Below are 22,226 nucleotides of genomic sequence, written 5' to 3'. Positions count from 1 at the left end.
CCTCCGGGATGGAAGAGCCTGGGTGCAGAGTTAGCGAGTCCTGTCCTTAGTCACCGTGAGAGCCTAGAGGGAGACTGGAACTGAGTGGAGGCATCTCTGGGTTTGAGGACCTGCATTTTCTGCCGGTTGCCCAGGGGGCTCTGTGTTGGGGCTGGAAAGGGAGTCCCTCCTCTTCTTCGGGGATGCAGCTTGAACTTCTCTCTTTGTGTCTGTGGCCGGTGAGTCACCTGAATGCCGGCTCACCCCCCAATCTCCTCCCAATAACCTCCTGGTTCACTTCTGAATACCTGGCCCTACCGTCGATGTAGGGACCATGGGCAGCCAAGGGCATCTGCGTCCTCCCCACCATCCATGCACACTTGTTTACACACTGAGCTCTCACAGCACACACTCAGTGTCCACAGGCTCCCAAGTCCTCGGAGTTTTGGGGAGCCAGCCTGGGCCGGCGGTGCCTGCCTGTGGTCAGTGCTGTTTGCCGGTCGGGATGCACAGCTGAGGAGGAGGCAGAAGGCGTAAGGAGGCTGGTGTGGTTCACGGTCACAGGGATGTGGCCACAGACCAGGAACAGGGTCCCATCGCGGCCTCGTTTTTCTTCCGGGCAGCTGGGCAGTCAGCTCCTTGTCCTCACATCCCTGATGAGCGGAGGGTGTAGCAAGACTGGTGCATCCTTTCCAGACAGGAGAAAGCCAGTGATTCCTCCCCAAACAGTCCATCGGGCCCAGAGCTGAAGGTCAGGCCCAATATCTTGTGTTAGGACCTCTCTCACTGCCTGTTGAGGCCGCCAGGCTTGCCATACTTGGTCCCTCTTCTCACGTCTGAAGACATTCATCTTGGCGTCCAGGCTGTGTGCCGTTGTGGGCAGCCTCCCAGCAGCAGGATGGGGCAGATCTGAGTTCTCCACGTGCACCCCTGTGCTGTAACCCCAGCAATGTGGAGGGAGGGGTCTAAGAGCAAATGGACCTTCAACAGTCTTATGAGCCCTCTACTAAAATGCGTGAGAACTGTCAGAGTCACCATGAAAGCTGGGTGTTGGGCACCACCAGGCAGTTCTATTATTATCCCCAGTAAACAGTGGAAAAAATTGAGGCCCAGAGATGTGAACTATTCTGGCTCAGGTCACAGGGTTAGGCAGAGGCAGAGCTGAGATTTGACCCCAGATGCTTGGAAAGGCAGTGATGCCCCACTGTTCACAGCACAGTCATCATACTGTCTTAGACCCAAAGAGGCATCTCCATGTGACCTCCCAAACCCATCCACCTCTGTCCAGTGGCCCCAGTGTGGGTAGCAGGAAGGTGGGAAGTTTACTGTCACCGCTTTGTCTTAGTGAGCTCAGCTGCTGTAACACCATACCAGACCCGGCGGCTGATAAACAACAGAGTCTATTTCTTACAGTTCTGGGGGCTGAAGGTCAAGATCAAGGTGTGGCCAGGATTTGCGTCTAGTGAGGACCTGCCTCCTAGTTCATAGAGAGTGTCTTCTCAGTGCGTCCTCACACCTGGAGGGCACTCTCTAGGGTCTCTTTATAAGGACGCTAATCACATCCTCAGGGCTCCACGCTCATGACCTCATCACCACCCAAAGGCCCCACCTCCTGACACCATCATCTTGGAGGTTAGTGCTTCAGTATATGAATTTGGTGGGGGACAAGCATTCAGTCTGAAGTACCCTTCCTTTCCTTTCTGGGGCCTTTCTTTGTGACCCCACCAGGCTTCTCTGTCCATGGGATTCTCCAGGCAAGAGTACTGGAGAGGGTTGTCATTCCCTTCCCCAGGGGATCTTCCCAACCCAGGGATCAAACCCACATCTCCTGCATTGGCAGGTGGAATCTTTACTGCTGAGCCACCAGGGAATCCCTTTGATTTGGGTACATAAAAGCATTATTTGTGGGAAAACTCAAAATGGACAAGCTTTGGGGAAACGCTGGGGGACTGATGTGGGTGTAGAAGGAAGCTGACGTCCCTGATCATTGCTCAGTAAATGGCTGGTGATTTTTAACACATATAACTTCTGTGACTGCCAAGCAGACCCACTGGAGTCGCACGTCCTCACAGTTTTGTTTGCACTCTTGCCATTAATTGACACATTTGTGGGCCTCCACATTCTTCAGTGCTGCTCACCATGCAGGAGCCCCAGGTGACCAGGGTCTTTATCCCAGTCACCTTGGCATCACCAAAGAGAAGAAGCATCTCAGTGAATCTCCTGTCCACCTGGTCCCACCATCCTGGATGCCCCAGACTCTGCTAAACCAGCAAGCTAGAGGAACCATGGGGTCAGGGGGAAAGCCTTGCGGTATCAGCTTGGTGTGGCTGGTCCATGCCCTCGAGTGGACAAGTTGCATGTGTGTACTTATGTGTACGTGTCTAACACCATTTCCTGGAAGGCCACAGCTATGCCATGAGGAATGGGTGACTCATCGCCCTGCATCAGCCCTCACCAGTTCACAGGCCTGTCTAGAGCCGCCCAGAGCCAGGCTCTCATGGTGAAGGATGTTCGGCTCACTGCAGGGCCATGCCCTGGTCCCTGCCCTCAACCATCTGTTTGGCTTTGGGCCACTGAGAAGAGAAACCTGCTGTCTCTCTGGGTAATTCCCTCTCTCTTCAGCTTCTCAAGTAAACATTTCAGAAGGGGAATCAGTCAGGTCTCCAGATAACAACAAAAAGAGAAAACAGTCCCATAAACCTTCTCATCCAGCTCACCAATCCCCCATCTCCTCCGCAGTTCCCCCACCTCAGGCTCTGCAGGTAACCTCCCTGTCCTCTTTCCTCTCTTCCTGGCATTTCCTCTTACTCATCATTCACTCAACACTTCAGGAACCCACTCCATGCTAGATTTTATGTCTGGCCCCGAGGATACAAGGATGGATCAGGCAGCACCCCTGCCCCAAAGGTAAAAACCAAAATCAGCCAGGAGAAAAAGCTTGCTCCATGTGTTGTGTGTGAGTGTTGGGAGGAGGAAGAGGAGAAACTGAGTCCTGGACCACTTCTCCTTCTGGGTGAGCAGTTCAGAGAGGAAAGTCTTCACCACTTTGGGTCATCCTCAGAAGCCAGAAGGCGGGGCTGGTGTGGGTATCTGCATTCCCAAACAGTTCTGCCCTGTGGACGGTGCGTACTGGCTCCTTTTCCTGACCCCGCACCCCTGGTTCCCAGGAAATACTCTCTTCAGCGTAGAATCAAAGACATGGCCTCTGAGGTTGGTCATGCACAACCAGACGGGGTAAAGATGGTGAAACCAGGCCAGGATGGGCCTGGAAAGATCTAATGCCTCTGGGCAGAAGCAGGGGGAAAAAAGCGGAGGTCTGGAGGCGTCCTGAACCCAGTCTCCCTTCATCCTTATTAAAGTCCATGAGCCCAGCCATCTCATGGGGTGACCTGTACAGTCAAGAAGCAGAGACAAGGCCTGTGTTCACAATCCGCTTGGACCCGCTGGCCGGGATGCAATGTTCCTCCCATAGAGGTCAGGTCTGGGCCATCAATAGGATCTGTCTGCTGGTGTGTTTTGCTTGTTCCATGGGAGGGGGAGGGGAGGCAGCCTGGAAACAATCAAGGGGACTGTTGACCTTTCACAGTTAAGGTCCTAAGGGCCCAACACCCAACGTGTGAACAGGCAGTGGAGGGGCCAGTGAGCCAGGGACAGGCAGACCCCAACCCCAGCCCCACTGACCAGGGAACAAATATAGACAAACAAGCAATCCGTGACATCCTTGAAACACATGTTGCAGGCTGAGGTCTCCAGTCCCAGCAGAGAGGGGGTGGAAGGCTGGGAGAGCCTTTCATCATTTCCAGGTCCCCCACCCAGAAAGTGCCTCTTCAATGGCCCCCCAACCCCAAGACAGCACCTGAGATCTGTCAGGTTCTGGACTCTGCCTCCCTCACTCCTGCAAGCGGGACGAACGAGGACAAACAAGGTTGGAAGCTGTACTGGGGTTGGTTAGGACCACACGGTCTGCTCCATCCTAGAGCTCCAGGTGGACACCCCACCCTCAACTTTAGGATGCTTTGTAGCGGGAGGGGATGGGCCTGCGGCCCCAGCCAATTGGGAGCTGGGGTGGCATCCCTGAGGATGCCCATCCAGTTTGTGCCAGGGCCAAGAGCTGCTGGGCGCACTCAGCCCAGGGAGACACGTGGGGCGGGGAAGGGGATCGGAAACCTCGGTGGTCTTTAGGAGGATCGCAGGTGAATCCATCAACCCCAAAACTGTTGCTTGTGATTATAGAGCAGAGGGCAGTGCATTATGGCCTTAGGACTGCTTTGTGGAGCTTTTTCAGGAAATCAAGGTCTGCCCAGGAACCTGGGCGTGTTGAGGTCCACACCCTGCCCTTGATAGTCATTGAATCATCCTGAAATCTGCCATGCCCAGCCCACCCTAAGCTCCATGTTTTGGTTGGGTTTGCTTTGCCCTGTCTCATCACTAACCCTGTGGCTTTCAAAGCCCTCCTCCCTGCCGGAGGTCCCTTGGTCCCCACAGGGGCGTGCTGCCCAGAGCCAGAATAGACAGTGGGAGTTAGAAAAGAGGAGAGTTGAAAGGCAGTGGCTCCCGGGAGTCTCTGTAGGGTCTACACCTCACCTCACCTGCATTTCAGCTGCATGCCACGGCTGCCTGCAGCCCATCCTGCCCTAGCTGCTGGAACTCCATGAGTTTCTTCAGGTTGGCGGTAAGAAATGGAGTATTTCCTGCCATAGTAGTAAACAAGGATGTCACAATCAGCCCTCCAATGTGAATGCGTCAGCCCCAAGGACACTCAGGAAAGAGAAGAATACCTGCCATCTGCCAGCCATCAGATTACAGCCACTACACCCAGTGAGCCCCAAGGAAGCTCAGGATGTAAAAACACAAGATACTGGCCCCAGATCGCCGAGATTCATACAAAAGGAATGATTTCAGTGAGCCCAGACTCCCACATCTTCCCATACACAGAAAAGCACTAAATTCCTTAACTTGGGATATGTGTGCATGCCAAGTCTATTCAGGGACTCTTTGCGACCCTATGGACTGTAGCCCACCGGGTTCCTCTTGTCCATGGGATTCTCCAGGCAAGAATACTGTAGTGGGTTGCCATTTCCTTCTCCAGGGGAATCTTCCTGACCCAGGGATCAAACCAGCATCACTTAAGTCTATCTGCATTGGCAGGTGGGTTCTTTACCACTAGCGCCACCTGGGATATCTGCTTTCCTTTAATGAACAATAATATTTTGATGTTCAGATTACCTGCCCTTTGTTGCAAAACTTCAGCATAACCTAGCTTCCCCCTTGCCTCCTCAGAGCAGTTCTCTCAGGGTCCCTTGAGATGATACCACCCAGGCTCAAGTCCTAAAGCTTCCCACTGAATAAAAACTAACTCGCAACTTTTAGGTTGTGGATATTTTTAAAGTAGGCAGCAGCAAAGGAAACTGGATACTGCTGCTGCCAAGGAGGACATTGTGTTCTTACATTTGCCTCAGACCACAGCCCCAGGACCACACACATGGAGAAACTGATTTCTTCTTTCCCCCACCCGTCCCTAGTATGGGTACCTCTGCCCCCATGGCCTGGGAAAAAAGAAGGCACAGCCCACACTCATGGGTGTGGCCTTTGGTTGCCTTGGATACAGGTTCTTCTTTTCCTGCATCCACAGAGGATGAAGGGCTGAGATGTCATAGCTCTCAGACTTCATAGTCACGGCTCAGATGCAATCAGGACCTTCCTATAACAACTCCACTTGAAATATGGGATCTTCATGAAGCCCACAACTAATTCATCACAACTAAGACTCAAATACGAGCCTGATTAGCAGTTGGTTTTCATTCTTCTTGGTTTAGGTATCTTAGCTCTTGTTTTTCTTTTATTCCCTTTCTTTCTTTCTCCCTAACATCTCTGGGAGAGTCAGCAAGTAGAGTCTTCTCTGAACTCAGTATGGGGCAGAGACCCAGGTCCCAGGTCCCCCCCAGAGGCCCGGGGAGAGGGGCAATGACATCATGTCTGCAGAGGCCCGCAGCCCCTTGGAAGGTGATCCCGCTGTAATTTCTTGGAAAAGCCTGCTCCTTCCCGCGGTTTCTGCTCACACCAGCTCGGGTTACCTCCTCTGGCCGCCACTCACAGGAGCTCTCTGCTCTTGCCAGGTTTCCATTTGCATGCCCTCCCACCCTCTCCGTCTGACCACAGCAGCCTGAGTTTAACCTCCTGCGGTCTCCACCAGCTAGTTAACCCTCCGGATCTCTCTAATGCAAGGTGTTTGGGGGAGGGAACATGTTTCACTTTGTTGTTTCATTTTGATGCATTCTCTCACTCTGCGTACTGAAGTCTGGTGAGGGAAGAATCTGGGAAGTAGGTAGATGCTCGCTTGTTGGAAACACAGCTTGGAGGGTGTGTTTATGCTTGGAGGGTGCTCAACCAGCCCCCAGCTTGTGTGTGATGATTCCCCCCGCCCCTGCCATGAGTTCCTTTTCAGTGCCTGAGGTGAGGCAGGTGGGGAGGCCCTGTCCCTCCTTTAACAGCTCCACCTGGGACACCACGGATCTAGGTTCTGGTTCTGCTTCTCCTATTGACTTTCTTGAGGAGGGGCAGACAGAAACCCTCCCTCATCCCGGGTTCTAATAATCTCGTCTCTGGGATGGCCCTTGCTGTCTGGCATCCACAGTTTTCCGTGGGAACATGGGATGGATGCTTAAGTGGAGAGAGAGGGTGAAGGAGCTTACAGGGCAGATGGGCGTGTGAGCTCTGAGTTCTCTAAAAACAGGGCAGGGGAACTTCCCTAGTGGTCCAATGGTTAAGACTCTCTGCCCACAATGCAGGGGGCCCGGGATCAATCCCTGGACAGGGAGCTAGATCCCACATGCTGCAACTAAAAGCTAACATGCTGCAACTACCCAAAAATATTAAAATATTTTTTAAAAATAAGTATTAAAAATAAAAGCAGAGGAGGCAGGGGTTGACCATCCTCCCATACTGGAAGGTGGGCCAGCGTGGTGATTACAGGTGTGGGTTCACAGGAGGTACACCTCAAACTTCCACTATGCCATAATAAAGCCGGAAAACAAACTGTGTGGGTTCTAGACTCCAATGCCCAGGCTGGAACCTCAGCCCCACCAGCAGGTCAGTGACCTGTGCACGATCCCTAACTCCTGTGAGCAGTCACCCTTCTTTAGCAAACCAGGGACATGGTACTAGCCACCCCATAGACGTGGTCTGGGGACATCACAGGATAATCCACATGCACCCTTGGGCTGCACTGCTGTATTAGAAGGCTTCCATAAAATGAACCATTATGAAGACTGTTTCTCCAGCATTTTGCTTTGAAATCATCCTGGAAAGATTAACTAATGAGTCTTTTTAGAATCTTGGAGGTAGGAACCATGATTCTCCCCAGTTTCCTGGTAAGGAAGCCCAAACTCAGAAGGTTATATCCTGTTCAGCATCCCACAGGTGAACAAGGGGCAAAGCACACCTGGCAGGCTGTTCCCATCTCCCGCTGCCTGGCTGGGAGCAGGCGTGGTGCTGACCTGAGCTCCACACAGTCTGGTTCAGGGGCACAAAATGTGGGGCTGTCCTATCCTGGAGGGGCTCTCCCAGAAGAGGTTTCAAGGGCACAGGATCAGAGGAGGCGGCCGTGGAGGCCCGACCCTGGCCGGCCCCGTCAGATCCCACAGGCCCGCACTGCTTCCCGGGGTGTGGGGGCACCCGCATCTTCTCTTCCCCGTAAGAAAGATGTCTGACCCGAGGCGGTGAGCTCTCCGAGCAGGTAGTGGGTCCCCGCCCAGGCTCCAGACCCGCTTCTGCGGTTTGGCAGCGAGGCCTCTCCAGCTCCAGGTCTGGCACTGCTGCTCGCCCACCTGCAGAAAGCCGGGCAGGTGCGTGCCTAACGCGGAGACGCACGGGCAGGTGGGCGCGGGTACCAGCTGTCCACGCGGACGTCCCCACCCGGCGCTGCGCGGAGAAGAGGGGCCTCGAGCCTCACCAATCCTAGCAGCAGCAGCAGGCTGACCTCCCGGGTCAGTCCCGAGTGAACGCTCGGGGCTTCCCCGGAGCGCCCTGCGCCAACGGCAGAGGCGCTTCGGTGCCCAGACTCAGAGACCCGAGGACCTCCTGGAGGAGGTGAGCAGGGAGGGGAAGAGCCGGGCCCCCTCCCAGGGAAGAGGGTGCACCAGGCCTGCAGCGGAAACACATGGAAAGAGCTCGCAGGAAACTTGGGAGCCAGACGCTCTGCTCATGAGAGGCCCGGGTAGGCGGCGGTCACCCAGGGGGTAAATGAGAGAGCAGGTCTGACCACAGCCCGCTTCCTCCAGACCCCTGTGGAAGGAGGTTGCCCTTCCCGGTGCCCCATCCCACCCTGCCCCCTCCAAGCAGAGCCCTCAGCCTGCACGTGGGAGCCTTGTCACTTGGCTGTTTTATGTGGTTTGGAAGGAAATCCGTTTCTGGGTTTTGAGGCCAAGGTAACATTTTTTTTTTAATTTCCCTCCCTTTTTTTTCTCTTTGGTGGGCTTGCTATGACTGATTTCAGAGCCTGGCTTACTGGGCAGGGAGAGGGGGGGTGCAGGCTGTGGGGGTGGCAGGGTCCTGTTAAGGGGGGGCCCTGCCCTGCAGAGGTTGGAGGTTGGGCACCCCTGCAGGGGGCAGGCCTACACCCCAAGGCAGGAGGAGGGTCAGCAGGCTCACCCCACCTGGCCGGGGCTGGGTTTGGAAGGTGGAGAGGGTCATGGAGGCAGCCCTCAGGTGCAGAGTGCTCTGTGATTGTGTAGATCGCTCTCTAGTACGGACTCTTTCACCCGCTGGGGCAATCGAGGGGCAGAATTTGGGCTGTGGCCTCCAAGGCCCACCAGGAGGAGAAAGGCCCGAGGAGTGCCCTCAGCCAGCCCGGAGAGGCCGCTGGTGGCAGCCCAGCTGGCCCAGGCAGGCGCAGGGGGTGGAGAGCGTGGGGGACTTAAGGGCACCCGGCGTGTGAGGCCACCATCACATTCCAGAGTGACCGCAGCCCCAGACTAAACATGAGATGGAAAAGCCTGGCTCTGAAAAATAACTATTTTTACATCCCCTTCCCAAAATTCCAAGGTGCTGAGATACAATTTAAAACAAAAAGAAACCCAAAAAAGAGGATAGAGGGAAAAAAATACCCCACTATGAAAATTATTCTTTCTTTCAACATTTCTAATGCTGATTTCGGGGCCCCACCCAGACCTGCAGAACCCACCTCAGGCCTGGAACCCTGCATTTTCAATCTGCACCCAGCTGACTCCTGCATACCACTTTTGCTCGTTGTGGGGACTATGCCAGCCACTGGGCCAGGGGCTGGGGATGCTGGGTGTTCAGATAGAAGGAAATTCACAGCGCTATGGAGACGCTTCCCACAAAAAGCAACGACTCAGCACCCTCATCACAATGCAGTCTAGGCAGAGCCAGTGAGAGCTCTTCTTGGAGGGTCTGGGGTTGCTTCTGCACCCCCAGAAGCAACACTTCCTCCAGGCCTCGGAGGAAGAAGGCAGAGGTTCTGGTCTCCAGGTGTGGGCTGCCTGGGGGCCTTGATCTGAGCTGACCCAGCATCCAGACCTTTCTCAGCAGAAGTAGAGATCACTGGGACACTCCGGACACGCCGGTGGCCTCTTTCTTACAGCCAATGAATGAGAACCAGAGAGGGAAAGTGACCTGGCCCAGGTCACCCAGCCAAGGAAACGGCAGAGCAGAAATAGGAAACTAGCTTTGGGGCCCACGGCTGTTTGTGCAGCTAAGCTTTGGCCCGGCTATATTTCCCACAGAAGTAAAACCTGAGGGCAAAAAAAAAAAAAAAAAGAAATGACAAGATAGAGCTAGATGTTTTTTTCTATATATAATAAAATGTCTATTTTAAAATATAAGATAAAAGTTTGATATTTTTATCTGTAAGTCTAAACACAAGTTTGCAATCCAAAAGAAAAAAAAAAACCTGAGGGCAGAAGTGATCTCAGACATCCTCACAGTCCACCCTGAGTGTTTCGGTAAGGAGCCCAAGGCCATGGGGGAGGTGACATTCCTGCCCCTGGGGCCACACAGCTCAGCAGGGACAAGGGAAGTGGCAGCCCACCTGGAACTGAGTTGCCTTCAGTCCCCTCTAGAATTACAGGGGTCCCTGAGGGTGACAGGGAGAGAGCACCTTTCTCAATGAATACCCGTCTCCGGCCCAGGCCTGGCACAGCTCAGCAAACCTGGACCGGGCCTGGGCAACCCGTCAGCAGGCTGGGCCATCGGCTCCCCCTTGTGGCCAAACGTCAGAACACCAGGCTGGGGACCCTGCCCCTGAGCTTGGCCCTGATGGTACCTTTCACCCCACGGGTGAGGCTTAGGGGTCTCTGTGTATGGAGGTTCCACCAGTGGCTGGCCAGAATTTGGGGGGCGAATGCTTAGCTCATCCTGAGAGCTACAGATATGTAGAGGACCCCAAGCTTAAGGGAGATTCCTGCTGAGGTTAAAAAGCTTGCTCAGGGGTCTCCCCTAGTTCTGGCCTCAGCACTTCCCCTAGGGCAGTGCCCCGGCAGCCCACCCAGGGGCTAAATCTCCAGCCGACCTTTCCAGGCAGAGACGCTGTGGTGCTCAGCCCCTGGTGCTTCTACAGGTCTGTGAAAACATTTCAGCTCAAAAGTTCTAAAATTCGAAGGGAAAAATGAACATAATAATGACAAATGTATGAAAATGAATCCAGCTGGATTATAGTCCTCTGTGCCAACACAGCCATGAAATATAATTTTTTGTGTATTTTTTTTAAATGGAGGAGACCATGAATCCTAAAGTCCCTCGGGCCCAGGACAGTCAACATTTCACCTGGAGGCCCCATGTCTCCAGAGAGTTCTTATTAAGGCAAGAAACAAAAAACAAAAATATTTATTTCCAGAGAATAAACACGATGAGGCTATCCTCGTTTGTTTACAGGGAGTGGATTGGCTCGTCTGTGCTCTGAGGTGGACAGACAACCTTGAACCAGTGGTTTAACCTCTCAGAAACATCTCTCATCTGAAAAGCAGAGAAGAAAAGAATACATTCCCAATACAGCTCCTGTGACACATAGAAATAGGAGCTTAATAATAATGTCATAGACTGGATGTTTGTGGCCCCCTCCCAAAGTCCTGTGTTGATGCCCTAATCCTCACTGTGATGGTCATGGAGATGAGGCTTTGGGGAGAGGATTAAGGTGAGATGAGGCCATGAGGGTCATGGGGTTAGTGTCCTTACAAGAAGGAAGAGGGGACTTCCCTGGTAGCTCAGTGGTAAAGAATCCACCTGCCAATGCAGGAGACATGGGTTTGATCCCCACCCCGTAAAAGGAAATGGCAACCGACTCCAGTAGTCTTGCCTGGGAAATTCCACGGGAGAGGAGCCTGGTGGGGTTGCAAAAGAGTCAGACACAACTGAGCGACTAAACAGTAACAATCCACAGGAAGGAAGAGACCAGAGCTGCCTCTGTCCACCCCATGAGGACCCACGAAGGCCACCGTCTGCAGACCGGGAAGCGGGCTCTCACAAGGGCCAGGACTGCTGCCCCAGTCTAAGCCTTCCAGCCCCCAGGACAATGAGAAATGACCCCAGCCTGCACTCTAGTGTCATGTCGTGACAGCCCAAGCTGGTGGAGATGAGTTACCGCCATTGTAGTTCTTTGCAGGACTAAGTACCCCGTGGGAGGAGAAGCAGACTCATTTGCAGGGGAGAGGACCGGCCTTAGAGGGAGTCACAAAGGGTCTGAAGGGTCTACTCTGAGCTCTTCTGGGAGCCAGCCCATCACTGACCACCAGCATGGTGGGACTGGCCACTGATGTGGAAGCCACTGGCCTTATCACTGGTTTTCACTGACTCTGGCTTGAGGACAGGACGCTGCAGCCTCTTTCACCCTTCAGGCACTGTGGGCAGGTCGCGAGGCCAGGCTGCTTTGCCAGGACACCCTGATCAGTGTTGGTCTGAAGACTGGAAACCCTGAAGGGCGGCAGAATTTGGGGCAGCTGTGGGAGACAGCTGGCATGGTCTGAGAGTTTAGAAACTGTATACAGTACAGGACCACCTTGACCGTGGCCCCTTTGCTTCTCAGATCTTTCCTCCCTGGCATCCTTTCTTCAACTTTTAGTGATACTGGGGTTGGCAGACTATGGCCCGTGAGCCAAAGCTGGCCTCACCTGTTTTTGTAAAGTAAGTTTTATTGGAACACAGCCATGCAGTTCATCTGTGGCCAACCTTGCCCTGTAATGATAAAATAAAGTAGTTGTGGCAGAGACCATACATTCCAAAAAGCTGAAAATGTTTATAGTCTTTGCCGAAAGTTTACCAACCTCTGCTCTAAACCTCTCTACCCCCAGACTTACCATGTAAAAATAATGAATCCTCCTGTGTTGAAGACATGGGGTCAGCTTTTTGCTACTCATAGTCTAATTGATGCAATAATACTTATACTTGAGGTACATAGAGTTTTCACAGCTATGGGAACATAGCATAGCAACTTTGGGGAGATTAAGAAAAAAAAGCACATCCCAAATTCTCTTTAAAAGAAGGAGCACAGTGATCAAATTGGACATAGTCCTACATAATTCCAGAGGCTCTGTTCACACCATAGAGGAGTTGTACAGTACACAGCCTGGGCAGCTGTCCATGGCAACCCTGTAGCCCTGCCTTCATCTATTCAGTCACTGTGTGTGGATTATCTCTGTGCCAGATGCTGAGGAAGGTATGGTCCCTGATCTTTTGAGTCTCACATAATAGAGGAAATAAGCTGAGTATTGATATGTTTAGGACAGAACTATATCTCCCCTCCCAGTTCATGTTGAATGTATAACTCCCACGTTGCTGTATTGGGAGATAAGTAGGCTTTAGGGTAAGTGTCCTAGAGAGGCAAATACAGTTCAGCAAATAGCTTAGCTCCCAGCCTGGGGGACAAGGATGTGCCAGGCCACCTGGCAAGCTCCTTCCCTATGTTCAGGTGGGTGCATCCAGCCCTGAGACTCTCCTTGACTGATATGCTGTTTGAGAAGCAGGAACAAACCTGGGAGATGTGAATTCCGTTACTCGGATTTCTTATCTTTGGCCCGCATCAGAAAGCCCTCTTTGATCCAGGGAAGTAAAACGCCAATCGGCCCTGATGGGGCTCTGGGCTCACTTAGTCCATGGGCCTGAACTATTCCAGGTGAAGCATATTGGTCTTTAAGCTTCCATCTTCCTTTGAGTGTTTGATTTCCAGAGAATATGTTATTTCGGAAAAGAGCGTTTTCTTTGCCTTGGCTCAAACGGGGACTCCTCCTGCCTCCTCTCCTATCGCCCTGCCCCTTAAGTGCTGGCGTGAGGCCGCGTCCGAGCAAGCGTGGCCTCTGCTCTGCCCGGCGGCCGGTCCTCCTACATGCCCAGTGTCTCTGGGTCCAGGACCGAGTGTTGGGTTAGGTTGTTCCAAAGGAGGATGAGAGAGCAAGGACTTAACATGTGGCTCCGAGAGGGACACAGACACGCCTTGGCCCTCGTGGTAGAGATGTCCTTACCTGCTTCTGAGTCACAGCAGTGGCCCAGGGCACCGCCCAAGCCGTAGGTCAGGGGGCATCTTCTCAGCCAGCAGGACTGGGGCAGCGTCTGGAGGGCGGTTGCATTTGGCACACATTATCCCCAAACCTGCAGAGGGTCTTGTTCACGTGTCAGCCGGTCTTGTGGGGACATTGCAGGGAGAACCAGGTCATAAGCTGAGTGAAGGGGGCGGTCAGCCAGCTCCATCTAATGATCCCTTCAGTGTATGTGTGTGAGAGAGAATGACCACTCTTTTCCCAGGAACTCAGGCCTAAATTCACAAGACTACCACCCAGACTTAATCCAGTCAGTCTCTTAATATCCAGTCAGTCTCTCAGTCCAGTTGATTTTACCTCTGAGCTGTGGGCATGACCTTCACCACTTTCTCCCTTGCGGCCCCCTTCCCTTCCCTCTCCCCTGCTCTGAGAAGCTCTAAAGGGCCCTGGACCTCACACCTGCAGCCTCTGCTGTCTGTCTCCTAGCTCCCATCCCATTACCCCCAACTAAAATCCCTCACAGGGTCCCCTCTGCCTCCAGAATAAACCTCCCCCATCTTTACTCCTTTATTCTGCTCTTTTCAGAGCAGAAAATGGCAGCACACCCTCTCCTTTACCTCCTGAAGCTGCTCAAGGGCAGAACCCTACCAGGTGCCTGGATTCACTTGGAAATATTAAAGGAAAAAAGAAAAAAAACACCAAAGGAAACCCAATCCACAGTGGCCCGCCCTGGTTCACTAGTAAGACAGAGATTTATCTACGTCTCTGGATCTCTTCCGGTCATCCATCACCTCCTTCAGCCGTCGGAACAGCCCGAGGAAAGTAATGATTCACTCTGGGCTGTGATCAGAGCTGCCTGTCAGCACAAAGTACATGTGGTTACGGTGTTCACTCCTGCAGTTCAGGCACTGGGCTGCAGCTGGAAGTCGATGCTGACAGCAGCAGAGAGAAACACAGCGCTGTTCTTTGTGGCCAGGAACCTTTGAAGCAAGATTCCCAGGACCCCAGCCCCAGAAGCCTGGCTCCCTGTGATACCCCTGGGAAGCATAATGGGAAATGACCTCAGCTATGCCAAGCGTCTCGAGGCTCCATGTGTCTCCCTAAAATACTACACGTTGAGGGCGTTTCACTGAACTGGGCCTCGAAACTAAAGTTTGAGAGCCTGGTGGAGAGGAAACCGCAGCTGGCAGAGCAGTAGTCCCCAGGGTGGGTCTTTCTGACACCCCCTCCAGCAGCCGCTATGTCCCATGGAACTCACAGAAATGCAGGTTCACAGGCCCCAGCCCAGAATCACTGAATCAGGTTTTCTTCAGGGAGGAGGCCCGGCAGTCTGTTTTAACAAGCCCCCCAGGTGACTATGTTCCAGGCAAAAGTTTGGGAACCACTGGAAGAGAAGCTGAGGAAAGTCCCATGTCCACCTGCATCTCCTCCCAGGGAAATCAGGGTACGGGCCTGAATGCTTCAGGTCCATCTACCCCGACCCTGGAAATCCCAGCCTGCCTGCCTTCCTGCCCTACCCCCTGACGGAAGACAGTGCTTAGTAGGTAGCAGAGTATGCTAGGGGTTTTAATAAGTGCCAAATTTTAAGCCACATTCTTGCTTGGCAAATGGTGGGTCCTAGGTTCATGTTCTGTAGACACCGCCATCCGCCATGTTGAATTACGACTGTCACATTTGCAAAATACTCCTTTCTTGTGTTAGTGAAAGTTCTCCTGGGAAACAGGCCCAGTGGGATATGCTTTCCCATGCATACAGAGAGGGGAGGATTTATCACATGGGACTCACTCCGTCATGGAGGCGGAAAGTCCCTCTGTCCACCTGCAGCCTTGAGACCTGGGCACCTGGTGGTATAGTCCAGTCCAGACCTGCAGGCCTGGGGACAGGAGGAAGCTATAGTGCCAGTCCCAGTCTGAGACAGGAGAACACCCATGTCCAGCTCAGTGGTCAGGCAGAGATCAGACCCCCTCCTCCCCATCTCTGTTCTCTTCAAGCCTTGAGGGACTGGATGGTGCCTCCACATTGATGAGGGCAACCTTCTTTATTCAGTCTGCTGACTCAGATGCTCATCTCTTGCAAGGAGAAGCTTAGAGACACCCCAGAATAATGTTGTACCTGCTACCTGGGCACCCCCCGGCCCAGTCAAGTTGACCCATAAAATTAACCATGACTCACTTCATAGCATCCTTTCCTCCCATTCCACCCAGAGGCATCCTGTCCCTGAATGTTACTCCAGGTAGTAACCAAGCTCTTGTTGTTTTTCAGTCACTAAGTCATGTCCGACTCTTTTTGACCCATGGATTGCAACACGCCAGGCTTCCCTGTCCGTCACCATCTCCTAGAGCTTGCTCAAACGCATGTCCATTGAGTCGGTGACGCCATCCAACCATCTCATCCTCTGTTGTCCCCTTCTCCTCCCGCCCTCAATCTTTCCCAGCATCAGGGTCTTTTCAAATGAGTTGGCTCTTCGCATCAGGTGGCCAACGTACTGGAGCTTCAGCTTCAACATCAGTCCTTCCAATGAATATACAGGACTGATTTCCTTTAGGACTGACTGGTTTGATCCCCATGCAGTCCGAGGGACTTTCAAGAGTCTTCTCCAACACCACAGTTCAAAAGCATCAGTTCTTCAGGGCTCAGCCTTCTTTATGGTCCAACTCTCACATCCATACGTGACTACTGGAAAAACCATAGCTTTGACTAGATGGACCTTTGTTGATAAACTAATGTCTCTGCTTTTTAATATGCTGTCTAGGTTTGTCATAGCTTTTCTTCCAAGGAGCAAGTGTCTTTTAATTTCATGGCTGCAGTCACCATCTACAGTGATTTTGGAGCCCAGGAAAATAAACCAAATTCTGCTGGGCCAAATTTCCAACATCTCTTTCACCCCTGAATTGTTTTTCTCATCCAACTTGTGCCTGACAACTTAACATTCATTTTCCTCTCTCTCCTTATTCATTTTCTCTCTCTCTCTCCTCCCACTTTTGGTGTCACACTGGCCTTTCTGTGATGCATGGAAATCCTGGAAGCACACCTGTGACAAGGTAAAGGTTTAAAGTCATGTCAGTGGGACAACCTACCTTACAAACTTCTAAAACCAAAGGTGCCTTGGGCATCTCAGTCAAAGTTTCCTCCTCCTGCTTTCCCTCAAGTTCAATATAAACCAAAAGCCTGTCTTTTCTAAAAAATGATTTTATTTCTGTGTTTACTTTTGGCTGCACCGGGTCTTTGTTGTAGTGTTCCGGCTTTCCTCTAGTTGCAGCGAGCAGGTGCTCCTCTCTAGTTGTGGGGCTTCTCGTCGCTGTGGCTTCTCTTGTTTCTTCTTGTCGCTGTGGCTTTCTCTTTCTCTAGGACACATGGGCTCAGTGCTTGCAGCTCCTGGGCTCTAGAGCACAGGTTCAGTAGTTGTGGCACACAGGCTGAGTTGCTGTGCAACATGTGGGATCTTCCCAGACCGGGGATCAAACCCGTGTCTCCTGCATTAGCAGGCGGATTCTTTACTGCTGAGCCAGCAGGGAAGCCCCAGACTGTCTCTGAGATCAGGTTTAGTATTGAGTGGATTCACATCCTTCACAATCCAGCCTTCAGGTCCATCGTGCCTCCATTCAGGGGTGGCGACCCCTCGCCAAGCAGGGTCCCCACATCCCTGAGCCAAGCCTTTGTGTGTGTGGTCAGCTGGCTGCCTGGCTTTGGGATTTAGTCCTTTGTGACCCAGGCAGACCCTCACAGGATGCTGCAACCATCATCACAAAGCAATCGATCAAACCGATTACATGTTTCTAGAACACAAAGGAATGTGTTTTTGTAGGCTGGTTTGGGAACTTGTTACCTTTGTTTCCATGAAGAAGTGTGTTCAAGAAGCCAAATCCTCCATCTCAGGTCACAGTTCCCTTGTGATTAGAAACGTCCTTCAGCTTTATCAAGTCTCCCAGGTTGGGCGGCCCTTGCTTTAGAGGCATATGAGCTGATCCTGAGGCCGCCTCCCAGGTGAGGCCCCCGGTTACAGGTGTGGGGGGTGTGTCCTCCAGCCTTGCAGGTAACATTGCTCTGACCCGTGCTGTAAGTGTCAGAAACGACGTCCTGCTCTTGGCCTGCTCTGAGAGCTCTGGCCAGTCTCCTCAGGAAGAGGCAGCAGGGGTGGCTGGTAGAACTGGTGACCCCGACAGGCAGGACCCAGCACCCGTGTTTTCCACCGGCTACCCTCCCCTCCCCTCCTCCAGCCGCTCCCTGTATTGCCCTTAGCCCCTGCTCACTTGGCTCTTAAACAGAACTGAATCCTATTTTCTGCTGGATACACTCTGAGCTTTTCAGGGGGCCATGTGGCTTGTGAAATCTTAGTTCCCCAAACCAGGGTTTGAACCCAGGCCTTCCAGAGTGAGAAAGCATAGCCCTAACCACTGGGCCACCAGGGAATTCCCCACTCTGTGCTTTTTTTTTCAAAAGAAGCAAAGGACCCCTCTGACTCTCCAAAAGAAAGAGTTAAAAAAAAAAAAAAGACTAACGATTAGACTCTTTGAAGGTAGCCTGTGATGATCTTTCCCCTATGGCTCAGTTAATTTCAAGTTTTAAAACCACCCACATGTGTTCTGCGTGTTGACTCATAGGCAGAAGGTCTGGCTCCCTTCTCTCAGTTTGGCCCTTTGTAGAAGTCTCCTCCAGAAATTTGGAAGAAGTAAGCACAAATGTTTATAGTGAACACTTTACACATGTAAAATCCTACGTGATTAAACCTCACTCTCTGGTTTCTGTGTTTGGGAGGAGTGTACGAAATGAAACAAAAGAGAAGCTGTATCCGTCAGTCTTTGGTATCTTCACACTTGCTCCGGAAAAGTGCTGCCAATACTACAGGTCCTTAGAAAGCCTGGTAAACTACACAGCACCATGGATAGAAAAATGAATGCAGTTGTAAATATTTATTTACCCAAGACGTGAGAACAGTCAAGGTCATCTCTCTCCTTCTCCTCTAAGAGCAAAGTTGGGCCTCCTTCCTGTTTGGGGCTCACGACCCCTTCCTGCCCCCATTCCCAGATATGCTTCCTATGTCTGTTCCCTGAGCAACAGATTCAGGTCCTTCAGGGCCAGGGCTTGTGCTTCTGTTTGGGGTGTTGGCTTTTGCTTTTGGTGGGGTTACTGGTATCTTCAGTGCCCAGTAAAGAACCTAAGAGAAAATAATCAGTTTGAAAAAATAAAACAGGGCTTCTTTGGTGGCTCAGTGGTAAAGAATCTGCCTGCCAATGCAGGAGACACGGGTTTGATCCCTGGTCTGGGAAGATCCCACTTGCCATGAAGTAGCTGAGCCCAGGCACCACAACTACAGAGCTGAAGTGACAACTGCTGATCCCATGCACCCTAGAGCCCGTGCTCCACGACAAGAGAAGCCACCACCACGAGAAACCTACACACAGCTAGAGAGTAGCTCCTGCTCACTGCATCTAGAGGAAGACCCAGCACAGCCAAACATAAATAAAATGATTTAAAAAGAAGGGTAGATGGATGGAAGGAGGAAGGAAAGGGAAAGTGGACCAAGAGCCAAGAGGACATTCCTCGTCTCATTCATCCAGCGCCCTGTCTCCACCACAGCAGAGTGAGCCGGATTCGGTGAACACCGAGAAGCAAGGGGAATTTTCTCTGTGGATCGTGCAGAATGCAGAGGGGTATGCTACTTGCACACCCAGCTCGGAGTTCTGTTGCCAGTTCTCTTCTCTGAAGTTTGTGGTTCATGAGAACCGTACACCTGGAGACCAGCTGCTGGAAAGTCAGAGTCTATATGAAGAAGGAGATGTGTGTATGAGAGAGAGACTTGTCACGAGCCTCTCCTCCTTTATTTGTGGTTTTGAGACATTAGGCTTCTAGGAGGCTCCCTGTTTAGATTGGACCAACTTAAAACATATTTGCATTCAAGTTGCCAGAGATCACGAGTCTTTTGATGCCAGCATAACATGGGCTTAGCTGTCAATGCCACATGGTGCTCACACTGAGAAAAGAGGAAAAACAAAGTCTGCGGGGTCTGGAAGCCTTTTCCAGGCCGTCATGGAAAGGACAGTCAATGCTGCAGGGTGGAGAAGCAGGCAGCCTGCTGGCACTCCTGCGGTCAGCACAGCTGCTCACAACATGGGCCGGTGAGCTCTGTGATGGGAGCCAGGCTTAGGCTCATTTTCCTGAATAAAGGAACCCAAACGCTTAAACTCGAAGGTTATCATGTGGGTTCTGCGATGTTGCTGGTCACACACATATCCTCGGATGCTGTCTGTCTTGCATTTCACTTTTTACAAATGGATTCATACTATACTTCAATAAGTTTGGCAGCTTTTTTCCATTGGCCATTATAATTTTTAGATCTATTAGTGGTAATCCATGTAAACCATATCCGACTCAATGGACATGAGTTTGAGTAAGCTCTGGGAGTTGGGGATAGACAGGGAAGCCTGGCGTGCTGCAGTCCATGGGGTCACAAATATTTGGACACAAAATGACTGAGCAACTGAACTGAACTGATGTAACTCTAATTCACCTTAACAGTCACAGTGCATAAGCATAAAGTGAATGTGCAAATTTATTCTACAGCTTCACCGCTGCTGAGGTCTTTCACTATGACATGCACTGTGGCACTAATCATTGCCACTCATCTGCTTATGACACACGTGTGGGTTCCTTCAGGTACATTTGCCAAAATAGAAATGTTAGGGGGAAGGCGTAATCAGATGAAGGTAGTCAAAAAGGACAACTTCTAGGACTTCCCTGGTGGCACAGTGGATAGAATCCTCCTGCCAATGCAGGAGACACAGGTTCAATCCCTGGTCCCAGAAGATTCCACATGCCACGGTGCAACTAGGCACCACAACTACTGAGCCTGTGCTCTAGAGCCCATGAGCTTCAGCTACTGAGTCTATGCCCTGCAGCCACTGAAGCCTGCACGCCAAGAGCCTCTGCTCCACAGCAAGAGAAGCCGCTGCAGTGAGGATCCCGTGGACCGAAACCAGAGGAGCCCCCCCTTGCTGCAACTAGAGAAAGCCTTTGCAAAGCAATGAAGACCCAGTGCAGCCAAAAATGATTTTTTTTAAAAAAAAAGGACAGACTTCCTGTTACAAGATAAATAAGTGCTAGAGATGTAACACACATGATAAATATAACACTGCTGTACACAGTATGAAAGTTGTTTAAAAATTGAGTTCTGTTCACAAGGAAAACAATTGTTTTCTATTTCTTCCATGTGGTATCTATATGAGATGATCCATGTTCAGTAAATCTGAGGTGGTCATCATTTCATTGTGTGTGTTGTGCACCTTAAACTCATATAGTGCTGTATGTCAATTACAATGCAACTAGAAGAAAAAAAAAAGAAAGTAGAGCTACTGTACAATTGTGGTATAAGCACTTTTAGCAATACCGTCTAACAGCTTTCCAAAACACACGTACCAATTTATACCCCTGTTGGCCGTCTGAGTTGCCATTTGCCCAACATACATTTTCATTTTTGTTAAGACGATGGTACTTAACAGGATCATTTCGCTGAAGTGTGTACTCACTAATGTGCATTTCCATCATCACTACTTGGGACAGGTTGGACAGGAAAGGACCAACGTTTCATGTCATGGGACATTTGAGGTTTCCTCTTCTGTAAATTTCTTGTTCATAGTCTTTGCCTGCTTTATTTTTGTGGGGAGGGGGGTGTTAATCTTCTTCTGAATGATTTATCAAATATCCTTACATAGTTTGATCAGTAGTCATTTGTTATCTATGTAAATATCTTCTCCAAATCTGTCAGCTGCACACTGGGTTGTTTTTTAATTTTTTAAAGTAGAGTTGAATTACAATGTTGTGTTAATTTCTGCTGTACAGCAAAGCGACTCAGTTTATATTCTTTTCCACACTTTTTTCCATTATGGTTTACCACAAGATATTGAATATAGTTCCTTATGTGCACATTGAGTTTTAAAATGTAAACTGAGAGGTGTTCTGAGTGGATTACTCCTGAAATAGGTGGTCCTACCTCAAAATCAGAAGAGAATTGTTTACATGGTTGTAAGATGTGTGCATGTGCTAAGTCACTTCAGTCATATCTGAGTCTTTGAAACTGTATGGACTGTAGCCCGCCATGCTCCTCTGTCCATGGCATTCTCCAGGCAAGAATACTGGAGTGGATTACCACGCCCTCCTCCAGGGGATCTTCCTGACCCAGGGATCGAACCCACGTCTCTTATGTCTCCTGTATTAGCAGGCAGGTTCTTTACCACTGGCATCACCAGGCGAAGAGGTTTACACATCAACAAAGCCACAGTCATACATGCAACAAAGCACAGTCATGCATGCAACAAAGCACAGTCATGCATACGACTTTAATATTTGAGAAGCATGTCATTGTTTTCAAGGCAACTTCTCATCACCGAATTTTGGCTTCATGAAAACATCTGAGCCTAACTAGCCTTATATTCTCATCCATGAGATTTGGTGGTTGATCATCACATCCTTTCAATGATCAAAGTCTGACCTTGATCCCTCTCCTACAGCCGGGAAGACCCAGGCTCAGAGGGCTGAGATGTGTCTTCAGCCAGTCCTACGGAGGGGTCCATCCTCATCAGTTACATCTCAATAAAGTGGGGGGCAGCTACAGGAAGCCCTGGAATGTTAGTCATCTGATCCCTTGGGCAGGGTCTCTCCGCACATGGGGGTATGGAGACCAGCACCAGGAGAGGAGTGGCTGGGAGAGGGGCAAGGGGGACACACGTCCAGGACTGGCCAAGACCCATCGGAGATGGCAGCAGCCCC

The sequence above is a fragment of the Ovis canadensis genome, chromosome 13 (assembly GCF_042477335.2).
Source record: "Ovis canadensis isolate MfBH-ARS-UI-01 breed Bighorn chromosome 13, ARS-UI_OviCan_v2, whole genome shotgun sequence".
NCBI classification, from domain to species: domain Eukaryota; kingdom Metazoa; phylum Chordata; class Mammalia; order Artiodactyla; family Bovidae; genus Ovis; species Ovis canadensis.
The sequence above is the reverse complement of the archived record's forward strand: the minus strand, read 5'-3'. Positions refer to the sequence as shown.